We start from the raw sequence: 22233 nt of genomic DNA, 5'->3' as shown, positions 1-22233 counted from the left end.
GTACTCAGGGATGTAGCCAGAGGTAAATTTATGGGTGTGAATTAGGAAGTATAGGGAGTTCCCCTTTTCCCAGAAGTAGAAAACAAAGTTGTTGGCTTAGGGATATTGTGGTTGGTGATGTTCTGGTAGTAGGCAATAGGGGTGAGATGTGGAGTTTGAGGGGAATGATGAAGGTTTAGAATATCTGCTGTAAGGCATAGGAGAGGTTGCTTACTGGAAACATAAATGTTGTTTGAGGGCCTCTTTCTCTTCTGTCTCCATGTAAATTGAAAAAACGGGTATACGGTCGGAAGTCCAGATGGTACAAAAGGATTTACGGTGAAAAGTAAGTCTTCCCTTCACTTTAGATCCCCTGTCCCTATTTTCAGAAGGAAATACCATTAACAGTTTATTTACTTTCAAACTGTTTTTTACAAATATATATATATATTAAAATAAATTCCAAATATATATATATTTGTGCTTATCTTGGAAATATTTCTGTATACTTAGATCTACTTCATTCATATTTATAGCTGCAGGATATTTTGTATATGAATATAGTATAAATTATGTAACCTGAATTTCTTTGGGTTCCAGTGTTTACTCCTATAAAAATCATGTTGAATGAATAAATTCTACCTTCAAAAAGTAGAAAATCATTGTAATACCTTGATTTATTCTGTGCATACACACATTGAACCAGCTGATAACATGTATATACCAAAACTGAGTTGTCTTTAAAACATAAAGATATCTTAAATATTCAAAAGTGGTACCCTTACTTATCATGCTCATTTTATTTCTGGGATTGAGTGATAAGAATCTTGTTTTTAGGTGTTTGCTATTTATAAACTAATGTGAGAAACATTCCTATATGTGACTCTTGCAGTACATGTGCAAGAGACTCTCCTGTGCGTATACCTATGAACGGGATTGCTGGATCATAGGGTAGTAAACGGTAAATTTAAAGAGATAATACAAAATTTATTTCTAGAGTGATTGGAAATAAATCACTATCACCATTATATAAGAGATCCTGTTTTATGGTCTCTTTAATACTTGGAGTTTTCAGACTTTTAAATTTTGTTAGTTAAATGATCGAAAATAGTATTTAATTGTGATCTTTAAAAAAAAAAAAACCCTAAAAATTGAGGTACACTTTTCAATTTTATAATAAAATGCCTTAAATCTTGGATACACAGTTTAATGAGTTTTGACAAATGCATACACTTATGTAATCCTCTCCTGTATAAAATTAAAAATTTTTTATTATTCTTTAAGTTCCCTAAAGCTCTTTCCTTGACTTTCTTTCCTCTCACCAGAGCAAACCACTTCTCTGACTTCTGTCACTTTTTTTTTTTTAAAGAAATTCATCTGTTCTCATCTCACCAATTTCTTTCCTCCCATTCTTTTTAAATGTCTTTTTTTAAAAAATTGTAAAATATAACATAAATTTATCATCTTGGCCATTTTTAAGCATACAGTTCAGCGGTATTAAGCATTTAAACAGCGTGTTTTACAGTTTACATTTACAAAATGTAAACCCCCATTTTCCTCTTACCCTACTCCCTGGCAACCACCATTATACTTTCTGTCTTGATTTTGACTTCTCTAGTACCTCATGTGAGTGGAATCCTACAGTATTTGTCTTTTAGTAACTGGCTTATTTCATCTATTATAATGTCCTCAAGGTTCATCCATGTTGTAGCATATGGCACAATATTCTTCCTTTTTGAGGCTGAATGATGATATTCCATTGTATGTATAATACCACATTTTGCTTATGCATTCATGTGTTGATGGTTACTTGGTTGCTTCCATGTTTTAGCTGTAGTGAGAAATGCTCCTGTGAACATGGGAGTACAATATCTCTTTGAGACCCTGCTTTTGATTCTTTGGGGTATATACCCAGAAGTAAAATTGCTGGATCATGAGGTAATTCTATTCATTTTTGAGGAATCACCATACTGTTTTAATGGTACCAGGAATGGTACCATTTTAAATTCCCCCAACAGTGCAGAGTTCCAAGTTTTCCACATCCACATCAGCACTTACTTTATGTTTTTCTTTTTTTTCAATAGTAGCCATCCTAATGGATGTGATGGTATCTCTTTGTAGTTTTGATTTGCATTTCCCTAGTGATCAATGACGTTGAGTGTCTTTTCCTGTGCTAATTGGCCATTTGTAAATCTTCTTGGAGAAATGTATATTAAAGTCCTTTGCCCATTTTTGGATTGGGTTGTTTTGTTGTTGTTGAGTGTTAGGTGTTCTCTATATATTCTGGATATTAATCCCTTATCAGATACATGATTTGTAACTATTTTCTCCTATGTTGTGGCCTTCTTTTTTACTCTGTGAATAGTGTCTTTTGATATGCAAGGTTTTAAAATTTTCATGAGGTTCATTTTGTTTTGAATTTTTGTTACCTGTGCCTTTGGTATCCTTATCCAAGAAATCCCTGCCAAATCCAATGTCATGAAGCTTTTGTCCTATGTTTTCTTCCAAGAGTTTTATTGTTTTTTAGGTCTTACATTTAGATATTTGATCCATTTTGAAATAAGTTTTGTACATGTTGTTAAGTACAGGTCCAACTTCATTCTTTTGCATGTGGATATCCAGTTTTCCCAGAACCATTTGTTGAAAAGACTTTCTTTTTCTCATTAAGTACTTTGAAGACTTTGTCAGAAATCAGTTGGTTATATATGTGTATGTCTGGGTTATGTCTTCTGTTTTATTGACATTTTTTCCTTTGCTGATACTATGCTATCTTGATTATAGTAGTTTTACAATAAGTTTTGAAGTGAAATAGTGTTCTTCAATTTTGTTCTTCTTAAAGATTTGTTTTGACTCTTCTAGGTCCTTTGTATATTTATATGCAATTTAGAATCCACTTTTCCGTAGAAATTTTAGGATTAGGTTTTCATTTTCCACAAAAACATCTGTAGATTTTACTTGATACCATGTTCACTCCACAGATCAATTTGGAGAGAGTAGACATCTTAATACTGTAAACATGATCTGTTTATTTAGATCATCTTTAATTTCTCAAGAACTATAATTTTTATTTTAGTTTTCAGTATACAGATATTGCACTTTGATTTTTAATGCTGTTATGAAATTTTAGAAGTATTTCATTTCCACTGTTCGTTACTAGTATGTAAAAATATAACTGAATTTTGTATATTAGCCTTTGTTCATTTTAGTAGCTTTATGTGTGTGTTGGGGGGGGGGTTGTTGCTATTTTGTTTTGATTCTCTAGGCTTTACCATGTAATTATGATGTATATGTAAGTAAAGACAATTTTACTCCTTCCTATCAACCTGTATTTCTTTTCCTTCCCTCATTTTACTGACTAGAACCTCTAGTACCATATTGAATAGAATTGGTGAGAGCAGGGGCACCTGGGTGGCTCAGTCAATTAAGTGTTCGATTCTTGGTTTTGGCTCAGGTCATGATCTCACAGTCATGAGATCAAGACCCACGTTGGGCTCCATGCTGGGTGTGGAGCTTGCTTAAGATTTTTCTCTCTTCCCCCTCTACCCCTCTTTCCTGCTCGCATGCCTGTGTAGGCTCTCTCCCCCCCCCCCCCAAAAAAAAAAGGAAAAAGAAAAGTGGTGAGAGCAGATGCCCTTGGTTTGTTCCTGAGTTTAGGGAGATTTTCAGACTTTAACTGTGAAGTTGTTATCTTCAGGTTGAATAGCCCCTTCTTATTCCTCATTTGCTGAAAGGTTTTTTTTTCTTTTCCTTTTAATCATAAATGGGTGATATTGAATTCTAATTGTGGTGTTAAAAGGATTTTTAAAAGGATTTAAAAAGGGGTTATAATCGTGACTCTCATACAGATATAAAATGAACACTTGTCAAATATTTTATTTAACTCACTAGTTAATGAGGAAACTGGTAAGATGTTAAAGTCAGTTCAAAGACAAATTTGAAGAGGCACTCATTTATATTCAGCAAAAAAAGCTGAAATGAATTTTTCAAATAGACGCAAAAGCTGGTCTATCCAGTGGGCAATTATCACCTGTAATCCACTGGACACAACTAATTTGCTCTTTTGTGCATAAGAATAGTTCACATTATTATCAATTTTCTACAAATTTTAAATTGAAAAATTGCTCAAAGGCAAAAGTAGAGGTAATGAATGCATGAGCTAGAGAGAACGGTTGGTAATCTTTTCTTTTTGGTCTGTTTTCAAAGCTTTTTACTGTTTTACTGACAAAGAGTTTTGCTTTGAATTTCCATGATCCCCAGTGTTTAAGATTGTTCATACATTTATTGGTTATAAGTATGTGTGCTGCTGCCAAAGCCTCTTGAATGTCTCTTATCCATTTTTCTGGTCATGTTTTGGGTATGTGTGTTCTTGCTTTATATGTTCTTGATAATAATGCATTATAAGTTAAGTGTATTATGAATACTTTTTCCTAGTTTATAACTTGTATTTTCACTATGTTTAAGGTATTTTTTGAAAAATGGTTCTTAGTTTTATTACAGATTTTTCTTGTCTTATTTACAAAATCCTTCCTTACCCTGAGGTTAAAAGATACTCATATTTTCCACTAAGCTTTTTAAAGTTCCTTTTCTCATTTAAGTCCTTAACCAACTGGAGTTGATTTTTCCTATGGTATGATGTTAGGATCAAATTGCACCTTATTATTTTTTTTTAAACATAGATGATGCACTGAATGTTTGTGTACCCCCCCCCCCCCGAATTCCTGTGTTGAAGTCCCAGTGTGTTGGTGTTTGGGATGGGGACTTTGGGAGGAAATTAGTGTTAGATGAAGTTGTGAAGTTCCCTGGTCTGATGGGAACAGTGCTTTGATTACAACAGACAATAGAGAGCTTGCTCTTTCTCTCTCCTCTCTCTATAAGGACATAGCCAGAGGTGGCCACCTGCCAGCCAGAAAGAGAGTTTTCACCAGAACGTGACCATGCTGGTACCCTTCTAGCCTCCCGAACTGTGAGAAATATTTCTGTTGTTTAAGCCACCCAGTCTATGGTATTTTGTTATGGCAGCTCTAATAGACTAAAACATCTTGTTTTACATTTTCTATTTGGTACTTGATATTTTCCCTTGTCAGACACTGCTTCTGTGGGGAGGATTGATTAGGTTTATATCAGTCCCAGCAATGTCTGGGGCAGGAATTGGAGAGCCCTAGGCACCAGAGAGCTTGAGTCAATTACTTCTCACCCCATTTAACATAACCTCAGGTCACTTCTTTACCTGTTTCTCTAGAGGAAGAAGCTGCCTTTAGGAGGAGGCACCACTAAGATTATTGGCACTCCGCCCACCCAAGTTCTGGTGTTAGAGGAGTAGAAGGAGGGGGCCAGGGAAGGTTGGTGTGTATTCAGCTGTTTTCTAAGCGCCTGACTATTTTCCTGAGGACCTGAGGTCCAAGGAATGCATGTGTGGAGCCAGGTTGTGTGCACCTAGGTGCTGGAGCCTATGAAAAGCAATAATCTCCAGGAGTTCTTCTGTTTTGTTATCCCACAGCCTCAAGTGAGCTGCCTCTTGCCTCAGGCCGAAGCCACCATTCCACACATTCCGGTTCCAAATGGGTCCTTGTGCCTCCAGGTGTTTTTCATAGTTCTTTCCACTTTTTCTCTGTAACTTCCGCAAGGGCTGATCTTCTGAGAAGGGTCAACAGTTTTTCTAATTCAACATCTTGGCAGGAATTAGAGCCAGTGTCACATTTTTCTTAGCCTTTGTAGACTTCCTTTACATAGTTACGGGTAACTTTAATCTGACAAAAAAATGAGTTTGTTCAGGATTCCCAAGTCATCTGCAAGGCCTCTTCTGTGCTGTGTCTGAAGCCCTCCACAAAGGCTGTGTGGAGGTGAGGCCGGCTGTAGCAAAGAGTCCCACAGAACCTTTTTGATCATCCATTGGTGTTTCACGGAATGTTTGGTCACCCAGCCCTGGTTGCCTTTTTGGATAGGTAGGCCCAACAGGCCCTTTAGGTAATGTGACTTATTCACTTCTAAGAGGGTCTCTGACTTAAAGTGTCTGTCCTTCTGCTTAGTAATGTTACTTGAAATTCTAATTCTGGACAGTTATTCTTGCCCAAGATAACCCCTGAATTTTTAAGTATTTTATTGTATCTTTCATTAAATTTATGTTCTGTTTATAATGAGTATGTTGATGTTAAAATCTTTTTTTATTAAAAAAATTTTTTTTAATATTTTAAACTTTTAAAATATTTATTTATTTATTTATTTATTTATTTATTTATTTATTTTTTAATGTTTATTTTATTTTTGAGACAGAGAGAAACAGAGCATGAATAGGGGAGGGGCAGAGAGAGAGGGAGACACAGAATCAGAAGCAGGCTCCAGGCTCTGAGCCATCAGCCCAGAGCCCAACGTGGGGCTCGAACTCACGAACTGTGAGATCGTGACCCGAGCTGAAGTCGGACGCTCAACCGACTGAGCCACCCAGGCGCCCCAAAATATTTATTTTTGAGAGAGAGAGAGAGAAGATCTGAAGCAAGATCCAGGCTCTGAGCTGTCAGCACAGAGCCCAGTGTGGGGCTCGAACTCATGGACTGTGAGATCATGACCTGAGCTGAAGTTGGACATTTAACTGGCTGAGCCACCCCAGGGCCCCAATGTTTTTTTTTTTTTTTTTATTTTTGAGAGAGAGGGAGAGCATGAGCAAGGGAGATGCAGAGAGAGAAGGAGACACAGGATCTGAAACAGGCTCTGTGCTGATAGCAGAGAGCCCGATATGGGGCTCAAACCCAAACCATGAGATCATGACCTGAGCCAATGTCAGACGCTTAATCAACTGAGCTACCCAGGCTCCCCGATGTTAAAATCTTTTAAGTTACTTACATCAACAAAGGAACTTGCTCCTCCAGGAGAATGTACTATATTTGTTCTGTCGTTTTGTTTACTGCCTGCTGTATCTCTGCCCCCACCAAAGAATTAGTTCATCCTGCAATGTTACCTTCCATTATAAACCCCTGTGTTGTACTTATTTTTCTTCTGTGTGATTCCAGAGACGAGACAGGACCTATTTCTCACTTTGTTTTGATATAGGAAGTCTAGGTCCGAGGACCCAGAGGGGGTCCTGAAGGACCAGCCAAGAAGGTCCTTGGCTTCATGCAGGGTAGAAATCAAATGACAGCCTGGAGGAAGTGAGAGGAGAGTTTATTTAATAGTGTAAGTGATAGCGTACAGCAGAGGAGTATCTGGGAGCCTCAGAAAAGAAGTTACTCTCCCTGCTGCTTAGGTGTTTGTATTGGAAAGGGGCCCAGGGTACACGTTCCTTCAGGAATCCAGGGTAGGGTCTGATCAAAGGCGAGTGTCAGGTGAACAGTAGGTGTTTTTCCATAAATCACCAAAGGTAGTGGGTATTGGCACCAGTGTCGACCGAGGTTTGAAGCTATCGTCCTGGAACTTGCTCGTGATCTCTTTCTTCTTAGATGTTATCAGGTGTTTGGTGGCCTACGACAGAACTTGGAGAATGGTTAACTTTTTTCCTTCTCCTTGGAGTGGGATCATAGCTTCTTTGGTTTACTCAGATGCAAGGTGAAATATAGACCATGAGTAATTGGAGCCTAGCAGAGAAACAGTAGACATGGAGCCTTTCTAAATGGAGTCCCTTCCGTTTCTGTCAGTTTTGCATGCCTAGTCCTGGTAAAGGTCCTGCCAGATTTGCCACAGAGAAGGTGTTCTATATTGTTGAATTAAATTAATACCTAGCAAAGTACTTATGTTTATAACAGGAGTTGCATTCTAGATAGAAAAGTATGTACTCGTATCCACAGTGGGTCCTATATTTTGGCAATGGTGTGTTGGGGCAGGTAGAGTCTATAGAACTTGATAAACTGATTAGATATTGATTGGAAGAAAGGAGAGAGGGGGAAAAGAATCAGGGATGATTCCTAAATTGGGCAATTAAAGGGATGCCACACTGCTATTTATTTCCAGTGCATGTTTGGGTATAGAAAGAACTTGTGGGATGGGAGATAGATATGTTCTTGAAATATTTAGTTTGGGGTTTTTCTGAGATATTCAAGAGGGAGAAATGCAGGTCTGTATGCAGTTCTTGGAGAGAGGTGGGGGGGCTTGAGAGAGAGATTTTGAGGTTAATAGTTTTTCAGGACTGGTTGAAGAAGAAATTGCTCAGGATTGAGGGCAAAGCCCCTAAGCACATCTAGTTTTAGCAGACAAGTACAGAAAAGGCACTGGGAAGGAGATTAAGAAGGGGAAACAGAGTGTTAACAAAGGATTTTATAGCAACACCCTTGGTCTCATCTCTGTGCAGAGACCAGATTTTCCTTTCAGCACTCTGTATTTGATCTTTGTCCCCATACCTTTCTTTGTTTTCAGCATTCTCTGCTGGAAGAGATTGTGGATGAAAAATAGTTTTATTTTTGAACCCAGCAATTGCTGGTTTCTTTACATTTCCTCTAAATTCTGCTCAAAAACAGAGTACTTTCTTCTCCAGCTCATCTCTCTAGTTGCACTTTATATCATATATATAAAAGAAACCAGTTGACACTTTGGACATTGTGCTTGGAAATTACCTTAGCTAGAAATAACAGTTCATTACCAGCATTTTGTTTTTTAATTTACCACAGGCAACAGTTTTGCTAACCTTTCTGCCCCTTCATAAGTGGTCTTCTTTCCTCCAGCTTCTGATAACATTTTAACTCACTCTCCTTAAAGTCCCAGTAGCCTCTTCAAGGCTCATCAGGCTTCTGCTAGTGAGATCCCTGTGGCCCTTCTCCTGTTCACATCTACCACCCAATCCCAAAGCTGATGTCACATGTTTTATGTTTTTATTATGTCACCACTCCAGTTCCAGGTGCCAGATTCTGTTCTGGAAACTATTGCTATTAAACAAACCACCCCAGACCTAGTCCCAGAACCTGCATCACTTTTCCTAACAGCCTGGGAAGTCACTTATTGTCACCTCACCACACTCTCTTGGTTATAAGCAAGGTAAATGCCAGCTTGGATTTAAGAAGAGAAGCAGACTCGATGCCTTTGTGGGTGAGCAGCAAATTTATACCATAGAAGAGCATGTGGAATTGGAGGTATTTTTGCAGCATAGTTGTAAAACATAGTTTGCCACAGATGGATAAAATAAAATACATAGAATTACAGAGGAAGCCAGGGGTACCTGGGTGGCTTAGTACGTTGAGTGTCCGACTTCAGCTGAGGTCATGATCTCATGGTTTGTAAGTTTGAGCCCTGAATCAGGCTCTGTGGTGACAGTGTGGAGCCTGGAGCCTGCTTTGAGTTCTGTGTCTCCCTCTGTCTCTGCTCCGCCCCTGCTGGCGCTCTGTCTGTCTGTCTCTCTCTCTCTCAAAAAAAAAAAAAAAACAAAAAACAAAAAACAAAAAAAACAAATTACAGAGGTAGCTCAATTATATTAAAATATTATTATCGAACTAATTATAATAAGGTATTTTGTATTTATTTAGCATGATACACAACAAGGTAGTGGCAGGCCTATAGTAAATTAGTAAATACAGTAAGTATTAGTGATTTTAGAAGTTGGAGGAAATAAAGAAATAATTTATTTTCCCATCCAAGTTCATAGGTCTTCTGAATTCTATCCACAGACCCTCCAGCCTCTAGATGAAGAGCCCTTGGATTAGTGTAATGGTGTGAGCAGAAGTCTCACTGCCGTGGCCTGGGGAGTGAATGTGGTGAGGGGAAAGGCAGAGACTAAGGGGAGGACACCACAGGGTAAGTTTTATATACTAGCATTTATTTACCTTAAAATTTTTTTTGTTTATTTATTAATAAACAAAATTAAAACAAAAAATAAAAAATTTTGTTCATTTTTGAGAGAGAGAGAGAGAGAGAGAGAGAGAGAGACAGAGCATGAGTGGGGAAGGGCAGAGAGAGGGCAGGGGGTGAGGGGGGGAAGACATAGAATCTGAAGCAGCCTCCAGGCTCTGAGCTGTCAGCACAGAGCCCGACATGGGACTTGAACCCACGGATGGGACTGTGAGATTATAACCTGAGCTAAAGTCTGACACTAAACCAACTGAGCCACCCAGGCACCCCCTATTATTTACCTTTCAAGCTAAAGGTTTAATTGCTTTCTTAGGTAGAGTCTTAAAATATGCTTATGTAATGAGGGAAAGACACTAGTGAAGAGGGAAAGTTGAATATATAGGAAAGGTAAAGCCTATTTAAAAGGTTTCTGAGAAGGCAGGAGAGGGTGTGGTCCTGAAGTTAGGTAAAAGCATTGGACAGGAGGAGAAGTGAAAGCAGTTAGGGATATTTGTGGGGGCTGTTATTAGGTCACATGACACTCTGAGAAATATATGTAGGTATGATAAATTTCAACACAGGGGAAAGAGAGGCCAAGGCAAGCCCCAGAGAACATTATGGCAGATGTCTGGGAAAATATGAGAATATTGGGGATAGGGTAGGGAGGAAAAAAAGGTAATGAGACAGGGACAGAAAAAAGTAACTGATCATGTAAAAAGACAAACTTTGCCTAGTTTACAGTTTTCATTTAGTGCCTTCCTTAGACCAGTCATTTCCCTGACCATGGATATTGATACAAAGAAAAGTGGAATGAGAATAAAATGCAGTTGTGTTTTTGACTTCTGCTTATTTAGAGTTAACTTTTTCTGAATATCTTGGTTAGCATATATAATTAATACATGTATTGCTTTTGACACAAAATAACATGAATGCTGAAGATCTTCTTTTTCATGGATATTTGGGGTTGATACTGAAAAGCAGTGCATGTGTTTGCTGCTTACATGCTTATAGCTGGGTGGAAATTAGCCTCAAAGGGTCCATGGTTTTCTTTGTCATTAGCCAACAGATGCTTGCTGCGGTGTTCTGCTCACTGAGTCTGTATTTAATGTGCGGGTGATGCATCTCTGTACACTGATGGGAAGGGCTGTGCAATACAGTAGCTCATTTGTGTATAACAAATATCTGCCTTTAGCCACACATCGATCCTTTACTAAATGCATTTTTTTTTTAAATCAAGCTGTTTTCAAAACCTGGTTGGCATATCTACCTTCATATTGCTTTGACTTTTTAGTGAGTTGATCCTGAATTTAGTATGTCCATCTTATAGGAGTAATGTTTTTGTTTTCTGTTAAAGAATTATTTCAGGGGCGCCTGGGTGGCGCAGTCGGTTAAGCGTCCGACTTCAGCCAGGTCACGATCTCGCGGTCCGTGAGTTCGAGCCCCGCGTCAGGCTCTGGGCTGATGGCTCGGAGCCTGGAGCCTGTTTCCGATTCTGTGTCTCCTTCTCTCTCTGCCCCTCGCCCGTTCATGCTCTGTCTCTCTCTGTCCCAAAAATAAATAAACGTTGAAAAAAAAATTAAAAAAAAAAAAAAAAAAAAAAAAAAAGAATTATTTCAGATCTTCTTGATACAATTTTTAAAACTTTAGGTTGGTGATATATATCTTAAAGAACCGTAGGTTTTAGGCACAAATATTCATTTATACATGAGTATGCTGTGAAATTGCTAATTCACAATGTTGCATAATCAATATTAATACATACTAATGTGTAAATGTATATACTTATATATACATCTTGCCACAATTAAACTATTTTGAAATATATACATTATATATAATATACATTACATATGTAATATTGCAGATATATATTTTATTTTATTTTTATTTATTTTTAAATAGTGTACAAGTGGGGAAGAGGCAGAAAGAGAAGGAGACAGAATCCCTCTGAGTTGTCAGTGTAGAGCCTGACGTGGGGCTTGAACTCAGAAACCATGAGATCATGACCTGACCTGAAATCAAGAGTCAGATGCTTAACTGACTGAGCCACCCAGGCACAACTATTTTATTTTGTTTTTTTTATTGTGGTAAAGTGTCCAAGCTCTCTCCACAGAGCCTGCCCCCCCCTCCCGCCCTGCCCCATTCCCCGCCCCACAGTCTTCCCTCAATAGCTACCCCTTAGCTACCCTTCAGGCCTTGGGGTGCATACACCTGCATGAAGACCTGTTCTGGAAATGGACTCAGCCATTTGAGCTAGGTGTTCTGGAGTTCCAGTTAGGTGAAAAGTGGTCTCTGGGTGTGAGACCCAGTAAGGCACTTACTCTTGGCCCTTTGCATTGCTTGTTATTTGAGAATGGTATGGCCTCATAAGGGCCAAGTCATGTTGCCTAGACATAAGCGTAGTAGTGATTTTAATAATCTTTTTTTTAAAACAGTTTTTATTTAAACTGTACCCAACGTGGGGCTCGAACTCACAACCCCGACATCAAGAGTGGCACCTTTCTTCAGCTGAGCCATCCAAGCACCCTTAATAATCTTTTTAAAAAAATGTTTATTTTTGAGAGACAGTGAGTAGCGAGAGGAGAGAGAGAATCCAAAGCAGGCTGTGTGCTACCTAACCGACTGAGTCACTCAGGCACCCTGCCCCTTAATAATCTTTTAATAGGGCTACCAAAATTGATTGAGTCCACCATTATTCCTTCCTTTTGTTGTCTTTTAGGGTTCCCAGATTCAATTTCAGTGTTGGGGACAGGAGTTCCCACACAACGCTAAGAAGTTCTCAGACACCAGTAGGATTTATGAGAATTCAACTCAATTCTGATGCTGTCTACCCAGAGATAGCTTCAGATTCCACAGGTTAAGGGTTTAGTCCTACAAGATTGCCCTCACCCTCTACTTCACAGACACCTGTTGTAAAGTCTGTTACCTGTGCTTCTGACCAACCAGCTACAGATTGTAGGTTCCAGTGACCTCCAAATTGATTTGCTAGAGCAGCTCACAGAATTCAGGGAAACTCTTACTTACATTTACCAGTTTATTACAGGATATGAAAAAGGATATGAATCAACATCCAGATGAAGAGATACATAGGGTGATACATAGGGTGACATCCCAAACAAAGGAGCTTCTGTCGTTATGGAGCTGGGGGCCTGGCTCAGCGTTCTAGTTCCCCAAACATGGAAGCTCTCTGAAAAAGAAGACCAAAAAAACTGTCCTCTTGGGTTTTCATGGAGGCTTCTTACATAGTCATGATTGACTAAGTCATTGGCTATTGGTTGATTCAACCTCCAGCCCCTCTTTCCTCCCTGAGGCCCTGGGGTGGAGTGAGGGTGATTGAAAGTTCCAACCCTCTGATCACATGGTTGATCCTCTTGGCAACAAATCCCCACCCTTGGGTAGGATACAAAAGACCACCTTCATTAATAAGACATCCATTTCACCTTTATGGTGTGAAGTGTTTTCAGGAACTGTGGTTGAAGATCAAATATATCTGAGAAATATATTTTGGTCATTCAGATGATATAAATTATTATAAATCATTATATCACATATGGCCAGAAGGATTTTTCTAAAGCCAAATCCATTATCACATCACTGCTGGAAACTTTTCAGTGCTTCACATTTTCATTGGGATCAAGTCCAAACTTCCTAACTTGTCTTATTGAAGATCCTTTGTTCCCCGTTCTGGTCATTGCTTATTTTTTCATCCTTACTTATTTTGGGGCTATGGTGTTGCCCTGCCAAATAAGTACTCTTTTCTATCTATACAACTTTGCACAGGCTGTAGGTCTTTCATGTTCCCCTTTTCTTGTGAGCAGCCTCTCATATATCTACCAAACTCCTTATAACACTCAGTTAAAAAACTAGGTTGTCTGATAAGCCTTTTTTTTCACTTCCCCAGGAAGAATTAAGTCCTTTCCCCTTCTGTATTTCCATTGTGATTTGTACACATTTCTGTTTTAGCACTTGTTTTGTTATGTAATATTTGCACATCTATAAGCCATACCCTCTGCCTCCAAAAACAAGGGCTACTGCAGTTCAGCAGGGTAGTTCCAGATGTTTCCACTAAAAGTGCCTGGCACACAATAAGTGCTTAATGAATGTGTGTTGAATGAATATTGTAATTAGTGGAGTGCTTTAAGTGTGAACTGCTCTAAATGGAAGACTATGTTTATAGTCAGCTCTTACATGTCCAAGGTGATTGAGGAATGGAATATTCCAATAATTGTGCTATGTAATAGACAATTATAAATGACCAACTTTAGATAATTTTAATACAAAAATAATGGACTACACAGAATTTATCTGTCTTTATTAATTTATAAGATGCTTCAGCTTAATCATTATGAATTATATGGCTCTTTTAGAGCTGTGGCTGAGGAAGTATAAGAAATCGAGTGGGGTTTGTCTCAAGCTGGTTTTTTTTCCCCCCACAGATGAGTCTCTAATACACTCATTTACCTGTTATTTTGATTACTTAAAAAGTATACTGTAAATTTAACAGTAGGTGAAAAGGATTCACAGTTACATTATTACCAAATGCAGTTTTAAAAACGTTTAGAAGACAGACAAGCTGCATACCTTAAGGTGTACACACTGCCTCAGTTCACCACACAGCTTGCTACATTTAGGCTGTGCCCTCTCATCTATTCAGTGGCAGTCCTTGCTGAGCCCTAGTGAAGTCTTATGAACTGAGCTAAGCAGTTAATTAGATGGTATTCTGTGGCCATGACTATTTCAAGAGTGCTTGTTCTCCACCCAAATTATATATTTATTCTTTTCTCATTCATGTGAAAGTAATGTGAGTGGTTGCTGCTCATTTGTGTATTAATTTAATGGTTCTCTTCTGCTCTCACCTGCCAAACAACAGCGCTGCCAATTATTTGCAAGACTCAGAAATTACTTTTATGCATATGGACCTGCATTTTCATATCTTTGAAAATGGCTTTTTAACAGAGATCTGTTTGGAATAGAGAAAATGCTCTCACTGTATTTGCACAAATGATTTGAAAACCATCATGGTGGCTGAGCTCTGACTTTCTACATTGCTGTGTCATGTTCTCTTGTTAACCTAAAAGTCTTCCTGCAAAGCTGGGTCTTTTCTTTTTCTTTTGTTTTTCTAAATGTTTGAGAGAGAGAGAGAGAGAGAGAGAGAGAGAGAGAGAGAGAGAGACAGTGCGAGTGGGGGAGAGGCAGAGAGAGAGGGAAACACAGAATCCGAAGCAGTCTCTAGGCTCTGAACTGTCAGCACAGAGCCCGATATGGGGCTTGAACTCACAAACTGTGAGATCATGACCTGAGCCGAAGTCGGACGCTTAATCGACTGAGCCACTCAGGCACCCCAAGCTTGGTCCTTTTTAAAACAGATGTATATTTTCTCAGTGACATCCAGAAACATGTATTATAAATATGACTGTTACTTAGATATCGTATTGTTCAGTTGGCTCATCTCTACGTGAATCCTTCTTTTGATCAGTTTCCCAGCCTGCCTGTCCCTTTAGCTGCATAATAATGTAGTTTTTCTAACAACTATTTTATGAAAATGAATCATCTTGACTTAAGTGCAAGAAGTGATTGACCTAACAGTTAACTTGAGAATCAGTTAACTTGAGAATCCTACATGAAAGGAAGAAGAGGATTGATGAAGTAATTTTTAAAAATGTGTTTATTAGAGTCACTAATGATAGAACAATGGGCTTCTTAATTGAGTATGGTAAAATATTCAGCAACTCACTAAACCAGCTGTTCTGTTTAAATAATCTGTGAATAAACAACAAAAATCCTTGCTACCTTATATTAAGTCAGTATCAGTGGAGGTTTTAATTTGGGAATATATCAAAGGACTTTGATTTGAGCATTTTTTAAAATTTTATTTTTAATTTTTTTAAATTTACGTCCAAATTAGTTAGTATATAGTGCAACAATGATTTCAGGAGTAGATTCCTTAGTGCCCCTTACCCATTTAGCCCATCCCCCCACCCACAACCCCTCCAGTAACCCTCAGTTTGTTCTCCATATTTATGAGTCTCTCCTGTTTTGTCCCCCTCCCTATTTTTATATTATTTTTGTTTCCTTTCCCTTATGTTCATCTGTTTTGTCTCTTAAAGTCCTCATATGAGTGAAGTCATATGATATTTGTCTTTCTCTGACTAATTTCACTTAGCATAATAGCTTCTAGTTCCATCCACGTAGTTGCAAATGGCAAGATTTCATTCTTTTTGATTGCCGAGTAATACATCTTCTTTATTCATTCATCCCATCGATGGACATTTGGGTTCTTTCCATACTTTGGCTATTGTTGATAGTGCTGCTATAAACATCGGAGTGCATGTGTCCCTTCGAAACAGCACACCTGTATCCCTTGGATAAATGCCTAGTAGTGCAATTGCTGGGTCATAGGGTAGTTCTATTTTTAGTTTTTTGAGGAACCTCCATCCTGTTTTCCAGAGTGGCTGCACCAGCTTGCGTCCCCACCAACAATGCAAAAGAGATCCTCTTCCTCTGCATCCTCACCAACATCTGTTGTTGCCTGAGTCGTTAATGTTAGCCATTCTGACAGGCATGAGGTGGTATCTCATTGTGGTTTTGATTTGTATTTCCCTGATGATGAGTGGCATTGAGCATTTTTTCATGTGTCTGTTGGCCATCTGGATGTCTTCTTTGGAGAAGTGTCTATTCATGTCTTTTGCCCATTTCTTCACTGGATTATTTGTTTTTTGGGTATTGAGTTTGATCAGTTCTTTATAGATTTTGGATTCTAACCCTTTATCTGATACGTCATTTGCAAATATCTTCTCCCATTCTGTCAGTTGCCTTTTAGTTTTGCTGATTGTTTCCTTTACTGTGCAGAAGCTTCTTATTTTGATGAGGTCCTAGTAGTTCATTTTTGCTTTTGTTTCCCTTGCCTCTGGAGATGTGCTGAGTAAGAAGTTGCTGCAGCCAAGATCAAAGAGGTTTTTGCCTGCTTTCTCCTTGAGGATTTTGATGGCTTCCTGTCTCACATTGAGGTCTTTGATCCATTTTGAGTTTATTTTTGTGTATGGTGTAAGGAAGTGGTTCAGGTACATTTTTCTTCATGTCGCTGTCCAGTTTTCCCAGCACCACTTGCTGAAGAGACTGTCTTCATACCATTGCATATTCTTTTCTTCTTTGCCAAATATTAGTTGGCCATACGTTAATGTGTCCATTCCTGGGTTCTCTATTCTGTTCCATTGATCTGAGTGTCTGTTCTTGGGCCAGTACCATACTGTCTTGATGATTACAGCTTTGTAGTATAGCTTGAAGTCCGGGATTGTGATGCCTCCTGCTTTGGTTTTCTTTTTCAAGATTGCTTTGGCTATTTGGGATCTTTTCTGGTTCCATACAAATTTTAGGATTATTTGTTCTAGCTCTGTGAAGAATGCTGGTGTTATTTTGATAGGGATTGCACTGAATATGTAAATTGCTTTGGGTAGTGTTGACATTTTAACAATATTTGTTCTTCCTATTCAGGAGCATGGAATCTTTTTCCATTTTTTTGTGTCTTCTTCAATTTCTTTCATAAGCTTTCTATAGTTTTCAGTGTATAGATTTTTCACCTCTTGGGTTAGATTTATTCCTAAGTATTTTATGGTTTTTTTGTGCAACTGTAAATGGGATCGATTCCTTGATTTCTCTTTCTGTCGCTTCATTGTTGGTGTATAGGAATGCAACTGATTTCTGTGTGTTGATTTTATATCCTGCAACTTTGCTGAATTCATGAATCAGTTCTAGCAGTTATTTGGTGGAATCTTTTGGGTTTGATTTGAGCATTTTAATGTTAAGAAGCTGACTGATTTCTGTTAAATACAGAATGCAAACATTTATGTCATTATAGTATGACTATTTATTTTTAAAATTTTATTAATGTTTATTTTTGAGAGAGAGAGAGTGTGTGTGTGTGTGAGCAGGCAAAGGGAAGACAGAGGGGGGTACACAGAATCCGAAGCAGGTCCCAGGCTCTGAGCTGTCGGCACAGAGCCTGACGCGGGGCTCGAATTCCCTAACCATGAGATCATGACCTGAGCCAAAGTCGGATGTTTAACTGACTGAGCCACCCAGGCACCCCAATTTATAGTATGACTTTAAAAATAATTATTACCTGGGGGTGCCTAGGTGGCTCAGTTGAGCATCCAAATCTTGATTTTGGCTCAGGTCATGATCTCATAGTTCGTTAGTTTGAGCCCCACGTTGGGCTCTGTGCTTCTTGCTGATAGCTTGGAGCCTGCTTGGGATTCTCTCTCTCCCTCCCTCTCTGCCCCTCCCCCATTCCCCCCTCTGTATCTCTCTCTCAAAGTAAATAAATAAACTTAAAAAAAAATTATTATCACTACCTGAATAAAAAAATGTGGTTGCTTGCAAAGGCATACTCTTTGGTATAAGTCAAGTTATGAGTAAAAAAGATTTTTAGTCTCTCTTTTAAGAGAATCAGTATTCAGTGTCCTAGGTTTAATTTGTGGTTCCATCACTAACTAGTTGTCTATCTTTAGTGCCTTGTGCTTTCTCAACAGTCCAGTTAACTATCTTATAGAGAAGATCAGTTGGATCTTCAGTATATGAAAGCACTCTGTATATGTATACCACATTTAGGAATTTAAACAAGAGTTTTAGCCCCTTTTCTGCCTGCTTTGTGACTTTGGGCTTATCATTTAAACTCTCTGAACTTTTCTTCCTTTCTAGGTAAAACAGAGGAATTTGGCCTGTATATTCAACTCCAGGGGCACTTTTTACATTGTTTTTAACTCTTACAATCTGCAATTTATGATTATTTCTCCTTCCCCTTTTTTAACATGTGTTTGCCTCTCTTCTTCCTACTGATAATGATGATTGCCAAATAATAAGACTGGAATTCATTAATCTTTACCTATTACATTTCATTTAATCTTTCTATTAATCTTGTGAGCATAGATGGCAGTAGCCTTATTTTACTGATGAGGAAAACTGAGGTTCAGAAAGTTGCACAGCCAGTTAGCATAGTGTTAGAAGTGGGATACTAGTCCCTGATGCCAGTGTTTTGTTTTTTTTTTTTTATTAAAAATTAAGCATGCAGCTTATGTGAAGGCACATTGCCACATACCTCATCTAAAGGAAGCTTTTGATCTTCATTGTTTTCCTATTCCTTTTTTTCCTTAAAGTGAATAGAGCCTTACCAAAATGCTTTTGTAGAAAAAATGCATCTATTCAATAGCAGTAAGCATTGTTTGGGAATTTTAACTTTATAGTACCATTACAAAAAAAATCTGTTTAGCATTATGTAACATGTATCTGGGAATCTTTCATTGCTGGAAAATATAGTGTGACCTTCAAATAGATGAGTTCGTTCTATTTTAATAGGTTTATTTTACTTTACTTTAATTTAATTTAATTTTAAAATTTTATTTAAATCCAAATTGGTTAACCTACAGAGTAATAATTTCAGGAGTAGAATTTAGTGATTCATCACTTACGTATAACACCCAGTGCTCATCCCAACAAGTGCCCTCCTTAATGCCCATCGCCCATTTAGCCCATCCCCCCACCCCAAGCCCTTCCAGTAACCCTTAGTTTTCTCTATTTAAGAGTCTCTTATGGTTTGCCTCTTTAATGTTATACTTCAAAAATTTTTTTTAAATGTTTTATTTTATATTTGAGAAAGAGAGAGACGGAGCACGAGCAGGGGAGGGACAGAGAGACAGAGACAGAATCTGAAGCAGGCTCCAGGGTCTGAGCTGTCGGCACAGAGAGCCCGATGGGGGCTTGAACCCAGGGTCAGTGAGATCATGACCTGAGCCACCCAGGTGCCCCATAATGTTATACTTTTAAACCAGAGGGCTTGTTCTGCACTTGCTAGAGAAGCGCCTTTTCTACAGGCGATCTAAGTACTTACTAAGTTTTTTTTCTTCTTTTTAAATCCTAATTTATTTTATGATTCCAGGAAGAGGGTTACACATGGCAAGATTTTCTAAAATTGCTAAAAATTTCTATTCTAGGAGAGTATTGTTTTATGGTGTCCATTTTTTACATTTAAATTTCAAAAAGAGGCACCTGAGTGGCTCAGTCAGTTAAGTTTGGGATTCTCTCCACACCCCCCCCGCCCCCAACTTGTACACATGTGTACTCTCTCTCAAAATAAATAAATAAACCTAAAAAAAAAAAAAGAAATCCATGGGCTATCTGAAATGAGTAGGTCAGGCAGTGATTAGGACAAGCACATTCAGAAATACTCATTTCTGTTTTGAGTTCATTTATGAGTTCTGTGTTTTAACATTTCCTTTGTAAGCTTCAGATAGCCTCTCATCCAGATATGGCAGTCCTACACATTGATCTAACTTAAAACACTATTGCTTTCTGGGTGACCAGAACACTCTTTCTGGTGACAACACTGGTTCAGCCAAGACTCTGCTCCTAATCCTTCCTGGTTCAGAAACTTCTGTCCTTGGGACATTTCTTTAATTCATGTTTCTCTTTTCTGTTGAAGTGGTTATTACTAGTCCAAAAGTGAGTTTGCATGAGTAGCTCATTGGTCACAGTTATTTTTATCTTTCCAACTGATGACTCTGAAATGACTGTGGCACTTTGAGGAGATCTTATCTGTTGCCATTCTTAAGCCTATTCACAAAACTCTAGCCACATCAGCCTTCTTTTCTGTTCTGTAAATATACCAAGTGGATTCTAGCCTTGGGGTCTTGTATACTTGTCCCTCTGTGGGCAATGGTCTTCCCTGAAGACTGTTGCTTGGCTATATATCCTCCTTGTCATTTAAATCTCAGCTGAAATGTCCCTTCTTCAAAGAGGTTTTCCTTGGCAATTCACTATAAATTAGTACTCCCCCGCAACACTCTTTATTACATGGCCATGGTTTATTTTCTTCTTAGCATCTAATGATGAATTGATATTTATTTCTCATTTATTTCCTCTGATGGGGACAGGGATGTTATGTTGTGTTCACTGCTGTATTGTTAGCACCTAGAACAGTGTCTGCCACAGTAGGCATTCCAGTAAATATTTGTTGATTGACCAAATGAATGCGTACTTTTTCTATTAACTATTTATAAAATCCTTTTTCTTTTTTTGGTAGTCAGGAAAGTACAATTGATATTCTTACAATTAATATTTATGTACTTTTGACATTTTTATCTTCCTTTACTGTCCTATTCCCTACTTGAATTCTTTTAGAAGAAGGGGGAGAGAGTCTTCTAGTTTTCAAACTCTTGAGATGTGACTGTTTCAATTTATCTACTGCTTGCTAGATAGGTGTGTGAGCTGGTGCAGCCTAGTCACAGATGCAATTAACAGGTAAGAAAATTGGCTCCTAACAGCTGCTTCAGTCCTGTTTGAGTTGGCCTCTTCCCCAAGGGACTGTCTGTGTCTGCCTAACAAAATGAAATTGCCTTCCTGTAAACATTTTTTTTTTCTAGGATTATAGAAGAGAAACAAATTCTAGGTTTATGAAATGAGTTAAAATGTGTCAACAGAATAGAAAAGACTAATGACCTGCTGCAGTAATTTGAATTCTGAGGCACAGCAGCAACATTTATTTTCAGAAGAGTTGACATTGAAACTGTAGCACTTTTAGTTCTATTGAAATGACTTTATCATGCCAGAAGGGTAGATTTAATAACTTATTTATTGGTGTTGGTGAGGAAAGTGACAGTTCTCTAAAATACAATGTTTGACCCTCAGAGCTTTGGTTTGTAGCATAGATTTTGCGTCCTTGCTCCTTCAGTTAACTCTATGGAAAGGGGCAGATTTTGGAAAGAATACAACTTGATTTCCTCTCCATTTCATTCGCCAACTGTTTGATTCATTCAGTATGGGTTGCATTTGACAATGATAGAAGATGTTAAGCATTGCGTGTGCCATAACCAATACATATATTCATTTTAAAAAGATATGAATGGGTTTTATGTGAACAGTATGCCAGTTCTGGGTTTTATGTTGACATATGTTTCGTTGTTAGCAAACATTAAGTTGGTCTGCATTGCTCCTTTTTTGATAAATTTTGTTTGATGTGATTCGTAGTCTGAGCTAGTTGTGAAATGTGCTCCCCTTAAAAGTCACCTTCTGATCAGTACTCCCTTCCTTTCATCATTTTATAATTTCTGGCCTTTCGTGAAACTAAAAGAGTTTGTGCCATTAAATTCTGCTTTAATATTTTGTTATAAAATAAGAAGCTTCTTCTATTATGAGGATATTAACTTAGGTTTTTGATGAATGAGATGTGCCTTTGTTATGCTAATGTGATGACTTATGGTGGATATCTAGGTAGCAACAGGATGGGGTCTGGTCACCAAAAACAGCAACCACATGATTAGAGGGTTGGGACTTCAGGCCAGTCTGATCTCACAGGAAGTGGATAAAGTATGGAGACAGAGTTCAGTCATGCGGCCAGTGACTTAATCAATCATGCCTGTGTAATGAAGTCCCAAAAAGAACTGTGGACACCAAAGTGGACCTTCTTGGTTGGTGAACATATTGATGTTCTGGGAGGATGACACATACTGACTCATGGGGAGA

The 22233-nt window shown here is 38.2% G+C and overlaps 1 protein-coding gene across 4 annotated transcripts in view; it reads left to right on the top strand.

Annotated features, from left to right (window-relative positions):
* The window catches only part of PEAK1 (pseudopodium enriched atypical kinase 1), a 311110-nt gene that overhangs the window by 50585 nt on the left and 238292 nt on the right, over nt 1-22233 (top strand). For 3 of the 4 annotated variants that reach the window (XR_003969358.1, XM_030317632.1, XM_030317638.1), the window contains exon 2: nt 9561-9687. The exons of the other annotated variant lie outside the window; for it this stretch is intronic. The gene's annotated coding sequence lies outside the window, so the exon portion shown is untranslated. The remainder of the gene's footprint in view (nt 1-9560; nt 9688-22233) is intronic. 4 annotated transcript variants of the gene reach the window in all.

Source organism: Lynx canadensis, chromosome B3 (assembly GCF_007474595.2).
Source record: "Lynx canadensis isolate LIC74 chromosome B3, mLynCan4.pri.v2, whole genome shotgun sequence".
Taxonomy (NCBI): domain Eukaryota; kingdom Metazoa; phylum Chordata; class Mammalia; order Carnivora; family Felidae; genus Lynx; species Lynx canadensis.
Note: the sequence above shows the minus strand (reverse complement) of the source record. Positions and strands in the feature narration are given on the sequence as shown.